This window comes from Marmota marmota, unplaced genomic scaffold (genome assembly GCF_001458135.2).
Source record: "Marmota marmota marmota unplaced genomic scaffold, marMar, whole genome shotgun sequence".
NCBI lineage: Eukaryota > Metazoa > Chordata > Mammalia > Rodentia > Sciuridae > Marmota > Marmota marmota.
The window spans coordinates 5,349,854-5,375,961 of record NW_026000093.1 but is presented as its reverse complement, the minus strand read 5'-3'; the positions used below and the strand labels follow the sequence as shown (position 1 = coordinate 5,375,961).

General features: G+C 37.1%; 1 long non-coding RNA gene across 1 annotated transcript in view; it reads left to right on the top strand.

Annotated features, from left to right (window-relative positions):
• The window catches only part of LOC125610547, a 220,935-nt gene that overhangs the window by 47,860 nt on the left and 146,967 nt on the right, over window positions 1–26,108 (top strand). The window lies entirely within an intron of this gene.

Below are 26,108 nucleotides of genomic sequence, written 5' to 3'. Positions count from 1 at the left end.
GTTGCTTCTGTTATATTGAGGCAATGTCCTGACTGTTCTTAAGCCTGGCGGGAGTCTCACATGCTTCTTTCCCCACCACACTGAAGCACTTGATCCCTCCAGAATCTCTCCACTGTGCCCTTTAGTTCATGATTGCTGTCACCACCATTCCTGTCATCGGCATTACCACTACCACCAGCCTCACCACCATGACGATCAGCACTGCTACCCAAAATACTCCTTGCTAGGATACTGTGCTGAGTTCTTCATCTACCTGCCCCGCGCCCCCAAAATCTAACCAAAATCTTCTGAGGTAGAAATGAAGTCAGTTAGAACCTCAATTCCCAGCACAGATCTTGTCATGTATAAGACCTTAATAAATGTGTTGATTGAATGAATTCTCATTGTTCAGAAGAGGAAATCAAGGCTAAGTAATTTTCTGAAATTAAATAGTTAGTCATTTTCTATAGTTTGAATAGTTCCTCTTAAACTCATGTGGAAATTGAATTGCCATTGCAACAGTGCTGTGAGGAAGGGCCTTTGAGAGGTGATTAGATCAAGAGGGCAGAATGGATTAATGTCATTATCATGAGAGTTAGTTGGTTATACATAAAAGTTGATTTGTTAGGAAATCTGACCAAACTGACTTTTCTATCTGTATCATGTATGGTTGCTTGCCCTTCTGCCATGTTATTACACTGGATGATGGCCTCTGTTACATACCAGTGCCATACTCTTGGGCTTTACAGCTTCCAGAACTGTGAGCTAAATAAACTTCCATTGTTTATAAATTACCTAGTCTGTGGTATTTTATTATAGCAGTGTATAATTGACTGAGGACATCATTAGTGGATCCAGAATTCAAAATGACATGTGGACTGTTACCCCTCAGATACTACCTGCATCCTCCAGACTCTATACCTATGTTTTTACCTTTCCATCTACTTGAAGCAGACTTCCTCCTCTTTCTGTCATTTGAAATCCTTCCTTTTCTGACCCGTACTTCAGGTAATAGCTTAGATTTTACCTCTTCCCTAGGGTCCCTAGCATGGAAATTTCCCATTTAGAATTAACTCCCCATCTGGCAAGTTGCTTCCATAGCAGTTTGTTTGCATTTTTAGACTATTACCAGTTGTCTGTACTTTACTTCCCTGTATATATTTGCATCCCTTGCTGGTCTATCAGCTGTACGGGTGGTGACTGTGTTTGAGTTCTTTTAAAGTCTCCCTTCTCATTTAGCTCAGTGCTTTGCCTACTAGGTGTTAAAGAAACACTTGTGAAATCAAATGATATTATCACAAGACAATAAGAGACAAATCTGAGACTGGGTTTGGACCACGAGAAAGGGTGAGATCACTGGGGTGATACCCTGACACCTGGAAGGATAGAAAGACAGCAGCACTGGCCAGCTGGCCAGGCAGGACACAAAGACAAACTTTGCGTGGTCCACAATAGGAGAAAGGCTGGTCCTGGGTACACATAACATCTTTTATAAATAAAACGGTTTTATTCATGATGAATCAGAGACAGGGAGAAACAACAGGTGCCAAAGATGAATAGACTGTTGTTATCCATTTATTGATTGGAAACCAATTCTAGATTTTGCTTCTTCCTGTCCTATCAAGTGGCCTCTGCCTGAGTGTAATTTTTACTTTTTAGTGCTGTCTGCACCTGTGGCCTTTGGACCTACCGTTTATGACAGATGGGCCAGGCTGTATTTGTACCGTTTAGTGGATACTTTCCTTCTGCAGTGCTCCATGCCACTGCTGCTGTGGCACCGGCCCAGTGGGCATGTGTGCTGGGGAAGGTCTGCATCCATTGTTCAGCTGCTGTCCTCAGAGTCTAACTCTCCCCTTTTGGGTTCCATTGTTTCTCTTTCTTGCCAGGTTACTGTCCCTTAATGTATAGTGCTCCATGGCAAGCAAATCAGTGGGGATCGGGGCATCACCTCAAATGCTGAGATCAGACACATTTCTATGACTTTTTCAATCTAATATGCTATTAAAAGACAGCCTTACTGACTATGTTTTATTCTTTTAAAGGTTTAAATCTACCTTGTACCTGGATATATGGAAAGGGAGCCTTGTGTTTTGTCTTGAGAGATGGAGTGATATGCCTATAAATAGTGCACTTTGGACTTTCTTAGGGGAGATTTACCTGTTGGTTTCCTTGCTTTTTCTCCCAAAAGATTGCTAACTCACATTTCAGGCCAGCGCAGAGTAAGTGTTTGCTTAATAGACATGAAGATAATAAAGGGAAGGATCACACCTTGAAGCTGTTTCAGCTCAGATAAATAGACTCAATGTTAGAGGCCAAAGAATACCCCTCTCCTCTTTATCCAGACTTCTCACAGCATCAACTTGCAAGGCCATTGATTCTCTCTTTCTAGCGTCACACCCTGCTGATCCTCTCTAGCCACTCAAAAGAGAATAGTCTACTTGAATAAGAAGGGAAGTGGTAAAACATGTCTGTTCCTATATTAAATGTTTAATTCAGTATATTTTGTTGAAGTCAATATACAGAAAAATGTATAATGGCTAGTGCTATCCCTGTCTTACTTTTAAATGTTTCCTGTGTCTAATACCTTGTCAGTGGTTTCGCAGTGTTGCCCCTTGTATTGCCCCACAGCCCTGGAGCTGCCTGGGGAATAGGTATACCTGATGAATGAAGTTAGGACCACTAAGCAGGGTGCAAAGATGTGCACACAAACAGGACAGATGACAGTGGAACCACCCCCCACCCCCCCCGCCATAAGTATGGTTTCTAGTGGCCACAATGGAAGGCCCATGCAGAGCCAGCTTTGGCATCTCCTCCGGATGGCCTTCTCATGCTATGTGTGCATGTGCTATGTCAGCAGAGCAGAGTAAGGTTGGGCTGTCTGGGACCCAGTGGATTTCCATGGCTGCTCTGCCACTTTAGGGATCCATGACTTAAGGCAACTTCTTTTTCTCACCATGCCTTAGATGGAAGGAGTCGGTATACATAAAGCACTTAGCAAGTGTTCAGTCTTTAGGGTGGATACTGATGTTGATGGTACTCATGGTAATGTGCATGGAGGCCAGCAAGGGTGAGATTCCCATATCCTGGAGTCCTTTCTTAGTTTTGTCACATTCCACTGTCCACAAGACTTATCCAGGCTGTCTCTGGAATATATCCACCCCTGCCCAAGAAAAAAGCAACTGTCCAACAAATCTAGTTTACTAGTTTCTCATAGGGCTCCATCTTCCATCCCTTTCCATGGGTTCTCCAGCATGTCACCAGAGCATTCCTAACAAAAGTGTGTCATCTGCTGCTCCCTTGTTTAGAGACCTCAGTGCTTCTCATTAATGTCCACACTTCTGACAGATGCCTTTGGGACCTGCACCACCAGGTCCTGGCTGCTGTGAGTTTTGACTCCTGCCTCCTCTTCATTCCTCTTTACTATTAGGCTTACTAGTCTTCATCCAGGTTCACCAACTGGGTCCTTCTCTGGGGCCTTGCTTGGTGCCCCGCCTCTGCCTTCCCTCTCACACAAGTTTTGCTCATTCTTTCTTCTTCTTTAGGATTTTCTTTTGATAAATGACTTCCCTAATGTGTTTTTTTTTTCCTGTTCTTTAGCATTCTTACTCTGTGATGCTCATGACCGTGAGTATCACAGTATCAGTTATGCCCTAATGCACTATGTAAAGTCATCCAGTAAACACTGTGGGGCTTATAGGAAGAATGGGGTCAAGGAACAAAACTCAAACCTTTATCAGTAGCATATTAAAATAAAAGAGAGAAGCCTAGTAAAATGCTAGCACACTTTTATATGTGGAAAATGGGTAAGACCTGTGAGTGCTACAATAAATATGGAAATTTACCTTGACAAAAATCTGAACTTTGCTTGTGGAAGTGGGAGTTGAGGTCTTTGTTAATGTCCCAAGAGGGAAGGAGATCATCTGAAGTCAGAAGAAAAGAAGTGACATTAGCCCTGGTGAGTGTAGCTTCTCACGCTCAGGAACTGAGCATGCCGGTGGGGATCCCAGGTATGCTCTGGTAAGTGTTTGCATTTTCTTACTTAAACCAGGCAAAGCTGGGAATACTCCTCTGTGTACCTAGCATTTCTTACAGATTATACTGCACATAAGCAAAACAAATTTGCCTTATGCTCTGTATGCTTATATTTTCCCTAGTGAATCAATTACTGTTGGACCAAACTTGCTACTTCAAAAGAAGAATCGTGGCAAAATGGGCTGTATCTATAAAAATTGATGGGAATCATTTCATTTCTCTCCCACACAAAAATATACCTTACTGGGGCTGGGGATGTGGCTCAAGCGGTAGCGCGCTCACCTGGCATGCATGCGGCCCGGGTTCGATCCTCAGCACCACATACAAACAAAGATGTTGTGTCCCCCCAAAACTGAAAAATAAATATTAAAAAAACATATATATACCTTACTTGAAGGCATGCATTGTGCTCATTTCTTCATTGTTATGTATTTTCTAGAATGATGCCCGTCACAGGAGAGAGGTCAGAGATTACATGTCAAGTGAATAGACAAATGGGTGCTCTATCAGTGTAGACTAAGCTAATTAAAAACAGTAAGTTATTTTAGTCCCTGATCATGTCATTTTTACTTAAAACTTTAAAATACACCTATGTTCACAACTGTTTTTTCTTTTTTCAAGGTTGTGTAAAATACCTTAGGCTGTCAGTGTCTATCTAGATGTTTCTGTCAGGCACGTCAGTGTAGTCATCTCTGCTTGAACCATTGAAACTGCTCCGAGTGTACACTTTCTATGTCTTATGTGACATTAGCCCTGAGAAAACTCAGCATTTGTATATTTTTTAAAAAGTGCTAGACTAATGAGGAAAAGGAAAATGAAATTTTCACTTTTTGAAGAAGTAGTCTTCTCTATAAAATACACATGGCCTGTAAACACAGCAGTCTTTTAGGGAAGGAAATCCCAAGCAACGCAGAGAAAGGCAATTTAGAGAAGTGTGACATAACATTGCTATGTGTATTAAGGATAGTAACTTTGAGTTGGGTTTGACCCAAACCAAGGGGATCATTCAGCAGAACAAAGTTGTTGGTTGAACAGACAAGCTGCTATTGATAAGATTCATTTATAACTTCATCAAAAATGTTTCCTGAACTCTTGAAAACTGAGAAGAAAAGTGGAAAGATGCTAAAAATAACCTGGCTGAGAGGTCTAAATAGAAATTTCTATTATATTTTCCATCAGTTGAATTTTCAAAATTTCTGGGCTTATAGATAGAAGGTAAAAATACAAAAATGGAAGAAGGGAAGGAAGGATGGAGAGAAGGAGACAGGAAAGTGAAAGAAGAAAAGAATTTATCTGTAAACTGAAGTTCTCTTGTAATGACAGACTTTCATTTTTTTCTTTGATTAAAAAAATTAGATATAGCTTCCAAGTGTTACTATTTAGAAAGCTTTATTTTAATTATAGTAGTTGGATGACTGTGCGTGTGTGTGTGAATTTGAGAAGCAGAAAACGACAGGATAGTAAGAGAATATCATCATCTTGGGATGTTGTGAGAGAATATCATCATCTTGGGATGTTGTGATTGTTTTTTGGTCTTTAAATGGGTCGATTATAGTAGGGTGATTACTTTGGCTCATTTGACATGGTTCTAAAATCAACTATATGTAATTATTTAACAGCCCTGGAATTTCAGGATTATAAGGATACTTTGTGTGTGTGTGTGTGTGTGTGTGTGTTGCATGAAATGGAGAAAGAAGGAACAAGGATTGGGGTGGATTGGTAGGAGATAAAGTGGGTAAGAGAGGTTGGAGCTTTATCATGGAGCTCCCTGACTGCTTTGACCTGGAGATTTGCCTATAATTTTTCTGTTACAAATAGTAGAAATAATTGTAGTAATGTCTAGCAGACACTTAAGAGATTCAACTGCTAAAATCAAGCCTTTACTTTGCTTTGATTTCCATGAAAGATTACCATGGTGGGACATTACTTGATGGGCAATATATGTAAGTCAAATTGTGCTTACATGTGCAGTTTGTGACATTACTATCCCATTTGATGTTTCTGAAATTCACAACTCTGATTTATAGACTTGACATATCTTAAGGATGAATTGCATCAAACATATTTTAAGGATGGTATAGAGACTTATTTTTGACATAAATAGTGTTGGAAAGTTAAAAATCCTGGAGATGAGAACTGCCATCTATACACTTTCTCAGATCTTTTTGTTTGATATTTTTCAGTAGTCAGGGTTGACTTTTAAATGGGGTTTTCTGTGTGTTCTTCCTGGAAAGAGAACAAGGAAAGCCGTTCGGGATTATAGAATGTGCTCACTCTTCTTTAAATGACTAACAGAAGGGCACATTTAGAATTGCACCTGCCTGTTTATCTTTCTAATATAGTAAAGTTAATTTGAAGGCTGAACCCTGGAATGGAAGTCTCCTTTTGAGTTTACTCTTTCCTTTGGGTTTCAAAACATAAAAGGTTATGCGCCTGCTTCTGGTTCAGTGGTAGGGAAAGAGAACTCTTGCAGAACTCTTGCTTTTCTTTTTTAAACTATACATTTTATTAGTTATTGGTGGATCTTTATTTAGTTAGTTTTTTAGGTGGACACAATATTTTAATTTATTTTTATGTGGTGCTGAGAATCGAATCCAGTGTCTCATGGGTGCTAGGCAAGTGCGCTACCACTTGAGCCACATCCTCAGCCCCAAGAACTCTTGCTTTTCAATGGAACAGCTTAGGGAAAGTGTGTACTTAGTGCTACAGACAAGCATGGGATAAATTTATTCTGTGCCTCTTCCCCGGTGACGGTTTCTCAGTCACAGAGTGTCCATTTCTTGTGTCCCCCAGGAGCCACCTCTTCCAATGGAGCCCTCCTTTGTGTCTCAAAAGTCTGGCAATTTCTGAGTTTCACTTTCATATGCCTCATATCTCTACCAGAAAAACTGCTAATAAATTTCCTCAGAGGAAGTTCTTTCCTTCCTGCTTCTTACTGCTTAGTAGTGACTGTGCTCATTGGATTGTTCTTGCTTTGTATGACAGTCTCCCCTTTCGTTTCTCTTTCCTTTCATCTCTGTTCTTCCTCTTCTTAGTGTCTTTTGGACAAGATGTTTTTTTGTCTCAGTGATTCCCAGCAAACAAGCTGTTCGCTATTCAAAAAAGAAAAAAAAAAAAGAAGCCTTGAAACACAACAAAGTAAATCACTTGCCTTCAAGATTAAGCTAAAAATGTTTCCTTGAGCTTCATGCTTCATGTCGGAGCATCTGAACATCCCACCACTTAACGAGATAACAGAGTGGGTTTTTATTTTTGCTACTTGTTTTTTTTCTGCCAGTAAACCATATCTATACTAAACCAGGGCCACCTTTCAGTGAAAATGGAACAGGAGGCTGCCCTCTGCCATCCAAACATGCCTCTAGCCCTATTTATTTATGAGAAGCTTTGTACTGGATACAAACTGCTATAAATGTTATCCAGCTTTATGAGAGACATCACACGGTCCTGGTAATCTGATAGAAGGCTTTACATGGATAGACCATTCTGCCAGTTCTGGGTGCCAGAAGGTTTTGGGCTTTGAAAGAAAGAAACAACAAACAAACCCAAAATCAGAATCCCTAACTATGATTGAATCGTGATGCCCTAGGAAATATTCTAAGTTTTTCTAGAAAGGTTTTTCTATAGATTCCTATAGTAAATCGATAACTTTTAAAAAATAAATAAGTGCATTATCTAGCTCTCAAAGATTAATTAGTAAGTTATTATTTTATTTTAAATTTCAAGAGTTTTTCTTTTTAACGAAAAAAGCAAAATTAATGAGCTATTTTGGACACAACCAATTTTGCATTGTTTGTAATGTGTTTCAAATGTAGCATTTCCAGTTTGGAAAGCAGTTAGAGAAAGATTTAAGAAAATACTCACAGGTTGGCCTCAGATGGGAGAATGTAGTCCTGATTAGCAAGAACACATACTAATAACACTCAGTGCTCAATATTAATTGATTACATTCCAGGATCTGGTACAATCTGCCCAGTAGAGTATGATAATTATTAATGTAATGAGTTAACATGTTGTAGTTATGAGCTGAATCCAAGAATCTTTGCTTTTGGGCACAAGACATTATGGCCAGTTTAGAGTATGAATAGTATGTACTAAAATAGGTTGTATGAAAGGCCATTCTAATGGAAATCAAACAATTTGCAAATTATTTTTTAAGTAGTTGTGAAGCATTTAATATGTTTTTGAATATGAGTGGTAAAAAATCAAGATCTCTCTTTTTAGGGGTATTCTGCCTAGTGTGGGAGGCAAAACTCTACAGAGAAAGCAGTGAGAAGCACAAGATGCTATGTAAATGAGCTCCATGTTCCATGATGCTGACTGTCCCCATTGTGGAAAGTCTGGGTAATCCAAGAATACTTGCTTATGGAAGAGGTGGGATGATTTCCCTGGTTGGATAGGAGCTGCATGCAGGGTTCTAAAATTGTATAGTTAGGTACCTCTCCCTAGTCTATGAGTCACAGCTTTCCTTTTCTACCTCACCGAATGCCTCTACAATACTAAATAAAGGAGACTTGAGGAAATTTGGCTTCAGATACAAGACAAGTTTGGTATCAATAAACTTGGTGTCACTTCATTAAATCCCATCGATATTGTCCACTCTTGTAGCAGACCTCTTCTTGTAATGCTTGGTCTTTGTATAATCGGGAGAAAACACCTAAAAGAGTGTAGAGTGTTGAGAGCTATGTGATAGTGAGCATGCATGAGCCCTGCTGCTCCACACTGGTGGCCTCAGCCTGCAGTCACCCTCGTCATACTCATTGCAAGCTCACACAGCCTGGTCCGCTTGTTCATCAGTCAACAGACATTGGTTGAATGAGTATCTCCTGTTGAATTGTGTATTAGTCATCCTTTTGTCACTGTGACCAGAATAATTCACGAGGACAACTTGGAGAAGGAAAAGTTTATTTTGGGTGTAAAGTTTTAGAGGTTCAGTCCATCTGGCTGCATTGCTCTGGGCCCCAGCAGAGGTAGCACATCATGGCAGAAAGGTGTGGTGAATAATAGCTACTGGGCTTATGGTGGCAAGAAGAGAGGGAGAGAGAAAGAGTGAGTGAATGTAAAGAATCAGGAACAAAATATAATCCGTAAGGGATTCCTCAGTGATCTATACCCCATACCCCACCTGTTAAAGTGATCACCTAGTAGTGCAAACTATTTATTATCAAATGGATTAATCCACTGATTATGTTGCATCTCTCATAATCTAATAATTTCACCTCTGGCATACCTGCACTGCTTATCATATGACCATTTTAGGGGATACCTCATATCCAGATCATAACAAATTGTAAACTCTGAATCATGATGTTAGGGACTAGGGAAAAGTGGGGGTAAGAATCAGTACTTAAGGGGAAAAAATGAATGTGGCATTGGCATGTTCAGACATGTCAGGTACTTTCAGATGACTCTGGATTGTATTTCATATAGAAGATGTATTTAATTTTGAGATTGGGATTCATCTCTGATGTTTTGAACAAAGATAGAATAATACATAGGGAGAATTATAGATGGATGCATTGTTTCTCTGTGGATCAATGTAACATTAGATTTCAATGTTACATAGGCAACAGTCACTTATTAGTATAAACTTGTATCCATTTTAGCCTTAGATATAGATTTTCTTTTCACTCTAAAGAAAAATGGATGGATGGGTTCATTTGGTGTCAGCAACATTTGATCCATAGTGAAATTTCTAACGAGAATACAGAAAACAGGAGTTATAATCAACAACATGATGAGGAACACAAAATTATTGCTTGCAGCAGTTTACAATTATTTCATTGTTCTGACTCATAACACATAGGATTGTTTTCCTTGTCAGTACAACATTTGATACTTTAAGAAAACAAAGTAGGAATGTCCGGTGTATTGAATATGTAACATTTTCTTATAGAAAAATTACTGGAAGAACAGTATTTTGAGACTGCAAGTACTGTTTATATTATAGTCTAAAAGTACTCTGATTAAGTAGTTAACTAGGTATGTTATGACATTGACAGAAACCAGCCAGAAGCAGAGGTTCACCCTACATGGTATTTGAAAAACGTATACTCTTGAAGTATTGAAGGTAGAACATGAGAAAAGCAGTATATGTAATGCTCCCTTCTTGCTTTTCAGTAATGGGAAAGAGGAAGTTGCCTTCCTGAATATGGGAAAGACTGCAGGTGGAACTTGTTTTGGGCAAAGAGGCCGCCAGCTCAGTTAGACATGAGAATGTAGTATGTGTGTATTGTCTAGTGGAGATATGAAGTAGGTAGGCAATAGGAGTCTGGTCTACAGAGATAAATTTGGAAATTATTGGTATATGGGCAGGGAAGAAAGGGAGCTAAGACTATTTATTCTACTATTCCACACGTATGGGGGTGGAGTTAGAAGGAACCAGTAAAGAAGACTCAGTGTTGGAGGAAAATGAGAGTATATAGTCCTGAAACCTAAGTGAAGAGAGAGTTGTTAAAGAAGAGTCATATCCGTGTCAAATGCTGTTTAATGGTCCAGTAAGACAAAGCCTGAGAAAGGTCATCAGATGAAGCAGGTCAAGATCATTGGTAGCCTTGGCAAGAGTAGTTTCATGAACTGCAAAAGTGTAATGGAAGTGATTTTGAGAGGTAATGAGAAAGGACATTTTTAGTTTTCCTGCAAAGAGGAGTGAAAAAAGTGGTGGTGGCTTGTGGGAAAAGAGCGGTCAGTGCATATTTTGTTTTCATTATTTGATTATTTCATTACTTTAAGATGAGAGAAATAACAACCTGTTTATATGCTATTGGGAATCATCCAACAAAGATTTTAAAATAGTGGCAATGAGAGAGAAGTGATAGTCCTAAATGACAGGAGATAGGATCAAGTTGACAAGAAGAAGGTTTGGCCTCAACTACAAGTCTAGAGAGTCTGTGCTGAATGGGAAGGAAAAGTTTGTGGATACAGATGCTTATGGATGGTCATGTGAGTAAGGACCATATGAGATTCCTGCTCCTGTATAATAGTACCACCAACTAGCAGCTGAAAGCAATGAGAATTTATTCTTTCATAGTCCAGGAGACCCAAAGTCTGATATCATGATCTCGTCAAGGGTTGGTTCCTTCTGGAGGCTCTAGGGGAGAGTGTTCTGTGCCTCCATCTCAGCTTCTGGTGGTTGCTGGCAGTTCTTGGTTTGCAGATGCATCACTCCACCTCTACTTTCTTTTTCAGCTGGTGTTCTTCTCTTTGTGGGTCCTCTCTTGCTCTATCTCATTTCTTCTTGTTAGGATATCAGTCATATTGGATTTCAGGGCCACAATAACATAGATTTTTAACTTACATCTTCAAACACCCTTTTCCAACAAAGACCATACTCATAGGTCTGGGTAAATGTGAAATTTGAGGGGGATGTTCTTTAATCCAATACAGAGTCTCTTGAGGTTTTTTTTTTTTTTTTTCATTTTCTTAGCTTGATTGAATGTTCTCAGTGAAATTGAAAACAAGGTTGCGATCTGAGTGTGAGGTAGGCAGGAGCTATCCAAGGACTGAGGAGTAAGATAAAAGCTAGGAACGGTTGCCTGGGAGTGTGAAGAGAGTATGCTTCAGGAGGATGTAGAGCCCTATGGCCTGGAGGCCCTTCTTGAGGCATGTGTTCCAGAATGCAGGGGTGCTGGGTCAGCACGTCGCATGTGTTTCTCCAGCTTGCTCTGTGGATGCAGGGATTGAGTAGACACAGATTTGGATTTAACTGGGGTGGTTTTACACACAAAAACAAAAACAAAACAAAACATCAAAATTAGGGAAAGATGACAGAGTTGCAGGCATATCTAAGATATATATTAAAATAACTTCCCCGAGAACTTAGGCAAAGAAGAGGAGAGTGAAGACATCGAGATCATGAAGCTCAGTGGAAAAGACAAGACATCCAGTGGCATCAGTTCAGGTTGGAATGTGGGTGTTGGAAAGGTGAGAGCAGGCAGTGTTCAGAGAGGGTGATTCAAGAAACCAGCATGTGTGGAGTCAGCTGACTTTGACTTCAGCAAGGAGCATCTTAGATAGGTTAAATTAAAAATTCATTAAAGGAAAGGACTCTAGAAATTGAGAGATCAGGGTGAGAAAGATTATTTGAGCATGTGTTGGAATTACTAGAAATTAAGACAGGAAGGTGACAGTCACAGTGACAGTAAACCAGGAGCTGAAGTCTTCCAGAAATCAGAGGGAATGAATTGGAAATAATAGGTGACAGTAAAATTGAAGGTATTGTGTAATGTAATTTGATATCACAAGATCAGAAGTGGGGGCTTTAGGGAGACAGGAGAGCTCATGATCTGAAAGTGCAAAAGGGAAAAGCAAGCGAACCCCTCCTTCCCCACAGGTATGCAATTCCTATCCCTCCTTCCCCACAAACACAGTCTTCTATAACTATTCATTACGGAGAAGAAGCCAAAGGGGAGTGACTTTGAAGGTGGGCAAAGAGCCAAGAACTCTGTCCTGCTTCTTCCCACCCCTATCCCTGAGGCTTCTCTGCAGAGATCCCTGGCCTAAAACAAACATGGCATTCTACTGAAGAGAGTTTAAAGGAAATGGGTCTACAAAATGTTACATGGTGTTCTTTTTTTTACTATTTTAATTTTTTATTGAAAAAATTCAAATATATACTGTACAATAAACACTCATGTTCCCATAATCTAGCTTCCTAATGATTAACATTTTGCTGTGTTTATTTCATCCATTGTCTTTCTTTTGGTTGAATACTGGAGGAGTTTAAAGTATATTATGTCATTTTGCTCAATACACTTCAGTATGCATCACAAAAAGAGAACATTTTCTTAGAATCACAACACCATTATCATTCCTACAATCAATAATAATTCCTTAGAAGCATGTACTATCTTGGTCTCTTTTCAGACATACCCTATATGCATGACATGACCCAGCTTTGACAGCAACATTGACCTATATCACTTCAATGAATATTCAACAATGAGTTGATGCACAAAAAGAACCAAATGTATTGGTTTGCATAAACTGGTATATTTTTTCTTTTTCTCAAAAATTTTTTATTGGTGGATTATAATTATACATAATATGGGATTCATTATGCCATAATCATACATGCGCCTAACATAATTTTATTACTCTCATTTCCCAGTATCTTCCTTTTCCTTTCCCTTGTTCTTCAGCCTGATCTGCTTGCTCTACTTTACTGATATCCCTTCTATTATTATTATTATCATCATCATTATTATTTTCAATTAGTGTCTTATAGTTAAATGTTCAAGTGGGATTCAATATGAATATTCATATGTGGACATAGGTATTTTAGCTGATGTTTATTGGATATTTTATGTATGCCTAGAGTTGCTCTTAGAATTTTTGTAAGGATTAATTTATTAAATTCTCTCAGGTTGGGGATGTTTCTCAGTGGTAGAGACTTGCCTAGCATGTGGAAGGGCCTGGGTTTGATTGCAGTACTGCAAAAATAAAAAATTTCTCAACAATATTATGAAATGATGCCATGATCACCCTCATTTTTACAAGGAAGCTAAGAATTCAGAGATATGTGTCTTATAAGCAATAGAGTGGAGAAACAATTTAGCTCAGGGGCTGGCAGCAGATTCAAGTTGTGTCTGAACAATTAGATATAGTAGAACCCATTGTATAGGACTGCTTTGGGGATTCAGTGAGTTAATTTGTATATAAAGTAGCAGGCAAATAAGTCCTGACTCTTGTTGTGTTGGGATTTTAATCCACTTCTGCCTGACTCTGGAGCCCAAGAACAACACTTTTTTAAGATCCACTATACAAGAATTTTGTTAGTTAAGATATGGAAACATATTCCTCTTTTTGCACATGACAGAATCAATTTGGTTAGCCCATTACAAAGAAAAAATTAATTGGCCAGGAACCTATATATATGAAAGGAGGTTTGTGATCACCAATAACTTCTTGGTAACCTCAAAGAGAAGGGGCATGTGATAATAAGAGCTTCTAAGAGTAGAGGAGCTGATAAAGAGATGATTGTCCCTGCAGAATCAGAGATTGGCAACGAGTCTATCACCTTCAGACATGGACTGTCTTAAGGTGGCCTGTTCTATGCTAGGAACAGAATTATTTCAATAATATTGACTCTTAACTGCATAATCTGTATATTTCTATCAATATATTAACTAAGGAGGCTCCAGAAAAACTTGAACATACATGCCTGTGTGGCTCCTTCATATTACTGGAAGTCTGGCCACTAGGAAATTCATGGACCTTGTCCAGTGGTTGTATTGTAGTTCTTCCTGCATATATACCCATACACATATGTGTGTGTGTGTGCGTGTATTATATATATGACACATTCAAACCATATATATTCACATACACACATATATATTCACAACATCATTATCATATAATTATATATATATATTATATATATATAATTATATCATATAATTACATATATTATATATATAATTATATCATATAATTATATATATAATATATATATATATATTATATATATATAATTATAGCTTCAGGAGCTAGAGCCTTTAAGAGGTGATTAGGCTATTCTCCCTCATCAATGAGATGAGATGCCCTTCTTGAGGGCTTGATAGAATTTGTTCCCTCTTGCCCTTCCACTTTCTGCCATGTGAGAACACAACCTTCCTCTTTTCCAGAGAATATAGCTGTAAGAAGTATCTGGGAACCAGAGAGTAGATCTGCCAATATCTTAATCTTGAATTACTTGGCCTCCAGAAACATGAGAAGTTAAGTTTCTGTTCTTTATAAATTTCTCAGTCTCTGGTGTTCTGTTATAGCAGAACAAATGGACTAAGATATAATGGCAGTTGTGTATTAGTTTTTTCAAGCTGCTTGAGCTGAAAGAATATGTGTGCACACTTATACACACACACACACACACACACACACCTGTGTCAAAAGCTGAGGGAATTTCTCATTTGGCCATTGCTTCCATCCTCTGATTTTCTGTCTGAGCTTAATAACTTTGGCCCTTCTTTTTGAACTTTCATAGCCATCACTGGAAATCCCCTTATCTGTTGTCACTACTCTTCTTCCTGGCCCTAAAGAACAACACACTATGTCATCTCTTACAACAATCCCAAATGCAAAATCAGAGGTATGCTATTTTTGTTGGGAGTTATATACTTTTGATGTAGTTCCTGATAAGTATTACCTCTTAGTTTACCTGTGTGGCATGTGCACAAGTATCTGTTGCTGACTGAGTAGTGAGTGGGAAGTCACTGTGAGTGGTATCTGAAGTCTCTGTTGGTTTGATGAGGTGAGTCATCCTCTTTTGGCAAATGTCATCACATTATATTTCCAGGGGAATACAGAGACACCCTCCAGAACATTTTCAGGCAATTGTTTAAATAAATCATGGAGCATATTTTCATGAGCATAATGATGCATTTGCCTCTGAGAAGGGATGGTGATTATTTTTTGTTATGTCACCTTCAGTAGCCATACATTTAATGAAAAAGACCATTAATATCTAGTTCATATCATGTTGTATGCCTGGAATCAATACATTTATATTTTCTATCTTTGGCCAAGTTCCTTTTTTTCTTTCCCTTTTTATGACATTTTAAATGTTGAATTGAAGATGAACAGAATTCCATATTGTTAGCCATATGTATCAGTTATAGGTTTGGCATCTATAATGGAGATTTATAAAAAACAGTGGCTTAAACAAGATAGAAGTGTATTTCTCTCTCATTTAACTGTCTGGGCATAAATAGGCTGGATGTTTTCAGAATCTGGGCCCCTTGAATCTTTTTGCTCAATAATACCGAGGCTGTTGTCCTCATCAAATAGTCCCAGATGGCTTCCTACATTCCAATCAGAAGGAAGGGAAATTAATGGCAAGGAGATAGTAGTCCCATTTCCTGTAGAGTGTGACTCAGAAATAGCAGACTCTGCTTCCATACTCCTCCATTTGGTCAGAACTTTGTGACAGGAGCGTAGCTAATTATAAGGGAGGTTGGGAAATGTGTCTATTCTGGGAGACTGTGTGTTTGGTTAAAACTTAGGGATCTCAATACAACAGAAAAAGAGGCAGCATTAATTTGGGGAATGATTCACAATCTCTGTCATATCATGGAAATAGGATTTTCTTTCAGATTCTGGTAGTTATTGTTAAATAGTACACACCTTTTGCTGTCTTTGGCAGAGATGACTTTTGATCACTAGAATCTGTTTCTCCACGTCTTAGTGAACAGCGGTTGCTAGGATGTGGTCACTTATATTTCTTGCGTTTACTAGTCCCTTTTGCCACTGGATGTGGTCAAGCAATGCAGTGGGATATGAGAAGAAAAATGTGCTTTGTCCAGGGTAAGGCTGAATGATTGTGTGCAAAGTTTCCAGATTCTTCTTTATTTTGAGTCATACGAAGGCAGATGATAGAGCTCCAGGCTCTAAGGAATGACAATATGAAGAACCCTAGATCCCTGAGTCACCATGTGGCTTTAGGTTTCTTGAAGAAAAACTATTTAAATGTGATACATTTTGGAATCTTTCACTTAGTGTAACTTTGGTCTACCCTAACTAATAGATTAGCTCTTTTTATACCCCATTTGCTATTGATTTTTGCAATCATTGTATTGTGGAACTAAATGATCCACAAAAAACACCAGAACTTTGATTTCTAAGCAGCTGGTGAACATTTTTGGGTTGTAACATTTCTCCAAATTTTGTTGTTATTCACAAATTCTCCATTTGTTTGTGAATTTTGTTCTCTGTCAAAACATTTAAGACTATTTTCCATCTTTTAGAAATTGAACAGCAGTTTTTCTGACACTGGTTTTTCTGATGATAAATAGTTTTTTCCCTTCTATTTTTGGTGTTGGGGATGCTTAATGAAAAAAAAACAAACTACTAAGTATGCATTGAGACACAGGAATTCCATATAACAGTTACTAGAATATTTCTCACAATTGGAATTACAGTTTATTCTTAGAAGACAAATATTATGCATCTAGAAAATCTGAGGTCTTATCACATAAAGAAATAGACAAGACCCTGTCCTAACATTAAGCTCCCAAGTGAAAATTATATTATAATTCAGCAGAAATACTAGCTGGAATTTCTTGTCAATAAGCTTTTCTAGGCTAATAATTTTTACAAAGTCAATTGTAATATTTCCAAGGTCAAGAAAACATTGTAGTCATTTGCTTCCTCCCACAGATCTGAGTCCTTAGCTGAAGTTAGGATCATAGACTGGGAAATGGAACGTGATCAGTGGCTAAAGACTCAAGTGCTTTATTTTAATGGTTATTTCCCCTACCCCTGGAGACTGCCAGTTTAGTAAAATTTGTATAACTTGTTAATTAATTTCAACTAGTAGTCACATTGAAACAATGTCTTGGAGATGGAACCCAAAACACTAATTGGTACATGAGTTGTATGATCTTAGGCCAGTGTCTCCTTTCGTAGGGTACTCTACTTGGTTGGATTCTTTAATTTTTTTGACAGTTGCAATTTAATGTAATGTTCATCAGGCAATTTTCTTAGAAAGAAAGTTACAACATATATTAATGACCTTTATATATTTATGTCCTTTGATCTGGTAGTGATTATCATTTCTTAGTATCTGTCTCAAGGATATTTTAACCCTTTAATCAGTTAATTCAATCCACAATTATCAGGGCCCATTATTAAAATTGCCCATGAGTCCAGGCACTTTTCTAGGTCCTGAGGACCTAGAATTATACAAAGTCTCTGGACTCATGGGATTTACTTTTAAATGATAAAATGATATATAAATCAACAAATAAATATAAACAATAAAATAATTCAGGTGATATTAAATTTGAGAATGAAGACATGAGCAGGTTAAAGAAATAGCTCCTCACGCAGCAGTGTGTGTGGGGGGGTGTACTTTATGTAGTTTACATAAAGGGTAGGGAAGTCTTCTTTGAGGAAGTTACAGTAGTAGGTCTGTACATGAAGTGAGGAACCAAGTCTTGTGAATTTCATCAGATGAACATTCTGGGCAGATGTGCTAGCAAATCCAAAGTCCCTAAGAGAAAATGAACCACACTAAATTGAGGGCTAGCAGGAAGCTCAGTTTTATTGGAACAGGAAATGTGGTTGAAAAGAGAAGAGGGGCCAGGTCTTGTTAGGCCTTCTGGTTTAAGGTGTGGCCTGTAGGTGTCTTTCTGAGTATAATGAGAAGCCACTGGAGAAAGGGGAGGAAATATGTTAAATATTAGCAATATATATATATATATATATATATATATATATATATATATATATATATATATATATATNTCCCTCTGACCCACTTCAATATAGAATGTCTTTCAATATGCCCAGAATGACAGCAGTGACTACAATGAAATAAGTCAATTGGATTTTCTGCCTCACATTTTTAGGCCAAAAAGGAACAGTTTATGACAGTGTAATATTTTCATACACACACACGCACACACACACACACACACACACATGTTGTTGATGGACCTTTATTTATTTATTTATTTATTTTTTAATTGCTTTTATTTTTTAAATACATGACAGCGGAATGCATCACAATTCTTATTACACATATAGAACACAACTTTTCATATCTCTGTATATAAAGTATGTTCACACTGATTCATGCCTTCATACATGTCTTTGGATAATGATGTTCATCACATTGCTAACCCCCTGCCCCCTCTCTTCCCCTCTCACCCCTCTGCCCTATCTAGAGTTCATCTGTTCCTCCCATGCTCCGTCTCTCCCTACCCCACTATGAGTCAGTCACCTTATACCAGAGAAAAGATTCGTCATTTTGGGGGCAGGGATTGGCTAACTTCACTTAGCATTATCTTTCTCCAGCTGCATCCATTTACCTACAAATGCCATGATTTTATTCTCTTTTATTGCTGAGTAATATTCCATTGTGTATATATGCCATATTTTTTAATCCATTCACCTACTGAAGGGCATTTAGGTTGGTTCCACAGTTTAGATTTAGATTGTGAATTATGCTGCTATAAACATTGATGTGGCTGTGTTCCTGTAGTATGCTGTTTTTAAGTCCTTGGGGTATAGACTGAGGAGAGGGATAGATGGGTCAAATGGTGGTTCCATTCCCAGTTTTCCAAGGAATCTCCATACAGCTTTCCATATTGGCTGTACCAATTTGCAGTCCCACCAGCAATGTATGTGTGTGCCTTTTCCCTCACATTTTCACCAACACTTATTGTTGTTTGTCTTCATAATAGCTGCCATTCCAACTGGAGTGAGATAGTATCTTAGAGTAGTTTTGATTTGCATTTCTCTAATTGCTAGAGATGATGAACATTTTTTTTCATATATTTGTTGATTAATTGGATATCATTTTCTGAGAAGTGTCTGTTCATGTCCTTGGCCCATTTGTGTGTGTGTGTGTGTGTGTGTGTTTAGGTTTTTGAGTTCTTATATACCCTAGAGATTAGTGCTCTATCCGATGTGTGAGGGGTAAAAATTTGCTCTCAAGATGTAGGCTTTCTATTGATGGACCTTTATTTTATTTATTTATATGCCGTGCTGAGAATCGAACCTAGTGCCTCATACATGCTAGGCAAGTGCTCTGCTTCTGAGCCACAACCCAGCCCAACATTAATATTTTTAAAAGATTGCCTGTTGCTATAGAGACTGGTGTCTGTGTGAGGGGCAACATGGAACAGGGAACTCATTGGGGAGTATTTCAGGGGCTCATCCAGAGAAGAGGAAGCCTGCATAAGGACAAATTACATAAGGACTGCAAGTAAGGAAAAGACTCATGCAATGAGTCATTTATAAAATGATCAATGGATCATTTTATAATCATCAATGAAACTTTGCTTCAGCTCTTGTTTTACAAACTAGTGAAAAAGCATATGTTGTCAGAAACAATGATAGAAAGATAACTTCATGTGGCTGAATAATCCCCAAGTGTCAGGGAAGTGTACCCAGAGCTGTAATAACATAATAAGTTTTTTACAAAAAAAAAAAAAAAAACCCAACTCTTTGATGCCATGATCATTTTAGGTTGTGAAGATCTTAAAGAAAACACCACACTTTCCCCATGTTGTGGTTGAGCCATATGACTTTTGCCTGTGATTCTTGCATTTCCATTCTTTGCAGAGCCATGTTTTCAGAGACAGGCTCAAAGCACTTAGATTTAGTCCAGGCCTTATTTATTTATTTATTTATTTTTATAAATCTGATCATGGTTCTTATAAAAGTTTTGAAGTTAGGAAAGACACACACACACACACACACACACTCTCACATTCACACACATATACATAATGTCTGCCACAATAGAGTGAATAATGATAATCCTGGGAAAGAAACCACTTGTATTCTTCTAAATTATTGGGCTGTAACCAAAGTGAGGGCCAGTGGAGTTTCTTATTTGTGTTTCTCATCTTGCTGAGGCCTAGCACACAGAATGTGCTTAATACATACTGAATACATCAATGAAAAGGCACTAGTAGTTGTAATATTATAAGGCAATTCTGATATTACAAGAAAAGCATAATGCTTTGCCAATTTAACCATCCAGGAATATAATGGCCTGCTTAAATATACACAGCATGGAACTCTTTATGGTGTGTATAATCCAAACAGAGCCCACAATAGTAACCAATCTATACAGTTGTTTTGTTATTAACAGGCTGAGCACGATATATATATAAAATAAAAGGAAACAAATCACTCATTAACTCAAGGATGGGATGATTTACCAAAAAAAGATATAAAAATTTTAAATGTATGTTCAATATCATAGATTCAAAATATGTGAACCAAAAAAAGTTGCAGAATGTATAGGTAATGTAGACAAACATGCAGCCATTGTGGAAAATTTTAATACACCTCTCTAATAATTAGTAGGATTTGTCCTTGAAGGAGTATATCAGAAGAGAAAGATACCTGCCTGATGTTGAGGTCCAAAGGATGTGGCTTTGGGGTACCAAAGACTTCAGAGTGGGAATGGATAGAACTCTTGCTATGGGTATCATGCATTGCTGTAAGTGTTAACTAATTTAATTCTCACAATAGTCCTTTTGGTAGGTTGAAGTTTTACTAGGATTGCCTAATTTTTTCTTTTCTTTCTTTCTTCTCTTTTGGGAATTGGGGATTTAAGCTAGGGCCTTGAGCTTGCTAAAGCATGTGATTTACCACTGAGTTATCCTCTCAGCAGGTTGTCTAATTTTATAGATGAGGAAACCTAGGCAACAGAAGATAAATGCACCTGATATCATGAATTGATGAAAACAGCATTTAAGCAGTTCACCCGAGGAGCGTTTAAGCAGTAGCCCCTCACCTAACTATATTGTCTAGAACTACTGGGTGATAATTAGGTATTTCTTGGTTTGATCTGATTTCTTGCCAAAATTGTTGAATAAGCCTAATTTTATAGACATTTGAAACCATAATATCTTACATTATTTGTATTTATACAATATACCTTTCATATCAATCTTCAACATTAATTTCTAAGTGTTTGAGAAATGATATCACATTATTTGCAGAAGTGACCATCAACTGATCTGAATTGACAGGGAATATATTCCAAGTTCATAGTCAGTCAAATAGCATGCAGTGAAAACTGATTTTATCGTCTTCCTCTTTTGATAAATTAAAAGCTAGGCAGTATTTTAAAATTCTGAACAAAGATAATTGTTTCAAAGTGTAAACAATACAGATTTGTCAATAATTAACTTAGGATTGAAGCAAAACCTATCAAAAAACTATTTGCAGACATATTGGGTTTCATCCTGAAGAAAAAAAATGAAGTGTGAAAGCAACAAATGCTTGGAATTGCAGGGATGAAAATAAAGATCTGATCCTTAATCAGATGAAATTATCACTAATAAACAAAATCTAGAAATAAAATCCCACCTCTCACCATGATCCCAAATACCAATTTTTTCAAAATTACAGAATTTATTCTTTAAGATCTTAACTCTTTGTTCCACTGTAATCCTCCTTAATATTTGTTAGCAGAGTTTAGCTGGAATGCAGAATGTTAGGATTTGAAATTAGGTGAAAAAAAGTTGTTCAAAGGAATAGAAATATGCACAATAATTCATGCCATCTTAAGAATTATAGAGAAGTCTCAAAAACACTAACAAAAGGAATTATTTAAATGTCATCCCATTTAAATGGTAAATGCTCCATGACATGTTTTTCAGTTTGCTGGCAGTGAGTGAACTGATCGACATGCCCCTTGTTTTGAATGTCCTTTCTCTCCCTTCTCCCACTCTCAGGCATCTTCATGTCTTCCATATGTCTGGATCAATCTGCTGATTTCCCTCATACTTTCCCATCCCCCTTAAGACTTCAGTGAATCATCTGAGACCCTTTGGAATGATCAGAAATTAAGAACCTTATTGATTATGTATTGTTTTCTTTTTAAACAAAAATATTTCCCCAGTCCACTTCTTGCTTCTCCTTTGGTGATTGAAGGTAGGTTAATTTGGCCAGGGGTAATTGATTCTGTATCTACTTAACAGAAAGGCTTAAAAATATTACAAGATGGCATTTTGGGAAAGGGGGAGGAAATACTAAAGCGAAATACACCGATAACAAGACCTGATAAAATGCATCACAATGTTATATATATAATATGTGATTTTCAGTTCAATGGTAAGAGAAAACTCACAATGGAAAGCTTTACAATTTTTCCTTTGAAAATCCTCACACAGTTTAAGAAGACTGGAGAAAACACATTTCAGCAGGATTGGCAGTCTGTCAAATCTGTGTGCTCTAAGTTTAGAACCAAACTCAATCTGCCCCCTCTTCAAGTTCTGTTCTGTGCTGGCAAAACACCACTTGCTTGTTCAGAGGAAGAAGGAAGGCTTTGTAAAACTTAAAAAACTTACTGGACATAAAATAACTCCTCAACAATTATATTATTCTCAGCTTAAGTAAAATGGAATTAAACACATATGGTTGACATTTCCCTTCAGACACATGGGTTTAAAATAAATAGAAAAATACTTAGCAACACTTGTTTGGGGTTTTGTAAAACTTAATGTCTTAAATTTGCCTGAGTTCACTTGATTTTTTTCAAGGTACTAGGATTTCCTAGCTCTTATTTCTGTTTTTCTTATTACTATCTCTTTTTATATTTCGAGGAGGTATTCCTTTCTGGATAATTTTTTGGAGTATTTGAAATCCAAATATTGCAACATTTTGTTTTAAGACACAAAAACTGAAATGTGAAAAGATGTATCATATTCTATTTACATTTAATTATGTAGCCTGAATGAAGTATATATGTAAATATTATAAACGTATAACTATTTATAAAAAGTTCAGCCTAATTATTTCATGTAAATATGCATTTCAATTTTTGGAAATCAACTCTGGAATCTGATAGGTAGATCTGTGTAGTTATATATAAAATATACTGGAAAGACTCTCAGTTAAGATTGAGGGAATTAAACTGGCACAAAGCAGTAAATTATTTAGGTTCTCTGAGAGCTTTTCTTTAGCTACAGAACTTTGGAAGTGGACTTGATAATATTTAAATTCATCTTATACTAATTTTATGTAAGTCTGATTCCAACATGAAGTCTGAAAATTACTTGTGATTTTTATGGTTAACAATGTGAATTTTAACTGGATTTGTTTTTTTATTTGTTGCTGTTATCTATTCTTGATCTCAAGTGGATGCAAGCCAAGTTGAATATTTCATGTTCTCTTAAAACCCTTCAGACTACTTACTATGTGCTTTTATCAATCTTAATGTGTAACAGCCAAACTTAATTATTGCGATCAAAATGTACGTCTGCAGGGTACTCAGGAATTTCAGCAATGCCATCTTCATACCCTAATTCACTTCTCCCTCCAGCTATGACGCTATGTAGTATCATAGTTACGTATGTAATCTTGGAATTTAGACTCTTTGGTTTAAGATCCTCACTCTTCTACTTTATGACACTTGACTTTATCTCTCTGTGCCTCAGTGTTTTTCAGTTTATTGGCCATGGATGGACTGATCAACGTAGCCCCTTGTTTAAAATGTCCGTTCTCTCCTTCTTGCACTCAGGCATCTTTATGCCTTCCTTATGTCTAGATCAATCTGCTGATTTCCCTCATGCTTTGCCATCTCCCTCAAGACTTTAGTGAATCATCCTAGACTCTTTGGATTGATCAGAAATTAGGAACCTCATTATATATTGTTATTAGCATGCATTGTTGATTAATAAAAAGATGATAGACTATTTTATTAGATAGTTCTGAGAAGTTCATAATTTTGTGATCAAAGTACTTAGCTTAGTGCCTGGTACACAGCAGATTTTCAACACATATTAGTTAATTCTTTGCTGCTCTAGAATTAAAAGACCTTTAAGAAGATAGCCCCCATTGGTCTAGCTCAACAAGATGATGGTGGCTCTGACTTCTTTATTTCTTTTTTCTTCTCTGATTTTTAAACTTGAAGTAAAATTCCTAGCACATAAATGAACCATGTAAAGTATAAAAGTCAGAGCCATTTAGAATATTCACAATACTGTGCAGTCTTCACCTTTATCTATTCACTTACTTGTCCATTATCATGTGGAGGAAGTTCTTTTCTGCAGCTACTTTGTTGAGTATTTTGTCATGAGATGGTATTGGATTTTGTCAGATGCTTTTCAATTGAGAACGTCATGTGAGTTTTTCTCCATTTTAATGATTTCACATCAGTCTGATAGATTTTTTGTTTGTATGTTGAACTACCCTTCTATTCCTGGGATAAATCCCACTTGGTCTTGGTGTTTCACCCTTTTAATATGTGCTAGGTTTGGTTTGCTAATATTTTGTTGTGCATTTTTGTTTGCATTTATATTCATAAGGGATATTGATCTAGAATTTTCTTGTAATATCTTCATCTGGCTTTGGTATAAAGATAATGCTAATCTCACAGAATGAGCTAGAATGTATTGCTCTGTTTTTCTGAAAGAGATTGAGATAGATTTGGTGTTAATTCTTTAAATATTTGGTAGAACTCATAAGTGAAGTTCTGCCTTTTTCTTTTTTGGGGACTCTTTAATTTTTTTTCTTAAAATTACTTATTTCAACCATTGGTGAGTATAATCTTAACTACTTTAGGATTTCTTTCATCTGAAAATATCCTAGTAAATATTTTTGAGGAAGGTGTTTTAAATGGTTGAATATAGCATTAGCATAAATTGGTTCTCCATTTGCATTAACATTTGTTGGGAACAAATTATTTTGCTAACCAAAAACAAAAACAAAAACACAACAACTTATTCAGTCTTCTTACTTGTAAAAGGTCTATTCAGGCTATTTATTTATCTGTTGATTTGTTTGTTTGTTTGTTTATTCTTTTTAGATACACATAGCAGTAGAGTGTATTTTTGACTGTTGACATATTTTACATACATGGAGTATAACTTATTTTAATTAGGATCTTATTCTTTTTTAAAATTTTTTATTGTTGGTTGTTCAAAACATTACATAGTTCTTGACATATCATATTTCACACTTTGATTCAACTGGGTTATGAACTCCCATTTTTACCCCGTATACAGATTGCAGAATCGCATCGGTTACACATCCACTGATTTACATATTGCCATACTAGTGTCTGTTGTATTCTGCTGCCTTTCCTATCCTCTACTATCCCCCCTCCCCTCCCCTCCCCTCCCATCTTCTCTCTCTATCCCATCTACTATAATTCATTTCTCCCCCTTGTTTTTTTCCCTTTCCCCTCACTTCCTCTTGTATGTAATTTTGTATAACCATAAGGGTCTCCTTCCATTTCCATGCAATTTCCCTTCTCTCTCCCTTTCCCTCCCACCTCTCATCCCTGTTTAATGTTAATCTTCTTCTCATGCTCTTCCTCCCTACTCTGTTCTTAGTTACTCTCCTTATATCAAAGAAGACATTTGGCATTTGTTTTTTAGGGATTGGCTAGCTTCACTTAGCATAATCTGCTCTAATGCCATCCATTTCCCTTCAAATTCCATGATTTTGTCATTTTTTAATGCAGAGTAATACTCCATTGTGTATAAATGCCACATTTTTTTTTATCCATTCGTCTATTGAAGGGCATCTAGGTTGGTTCCACAGTCTTGCTATTGTGAATTGTGCTGCTATGAATATCGATGTAACAGTGTCCCTGTAGCATGCTCTTTTTAGGTCTTTAGGGAATAGAC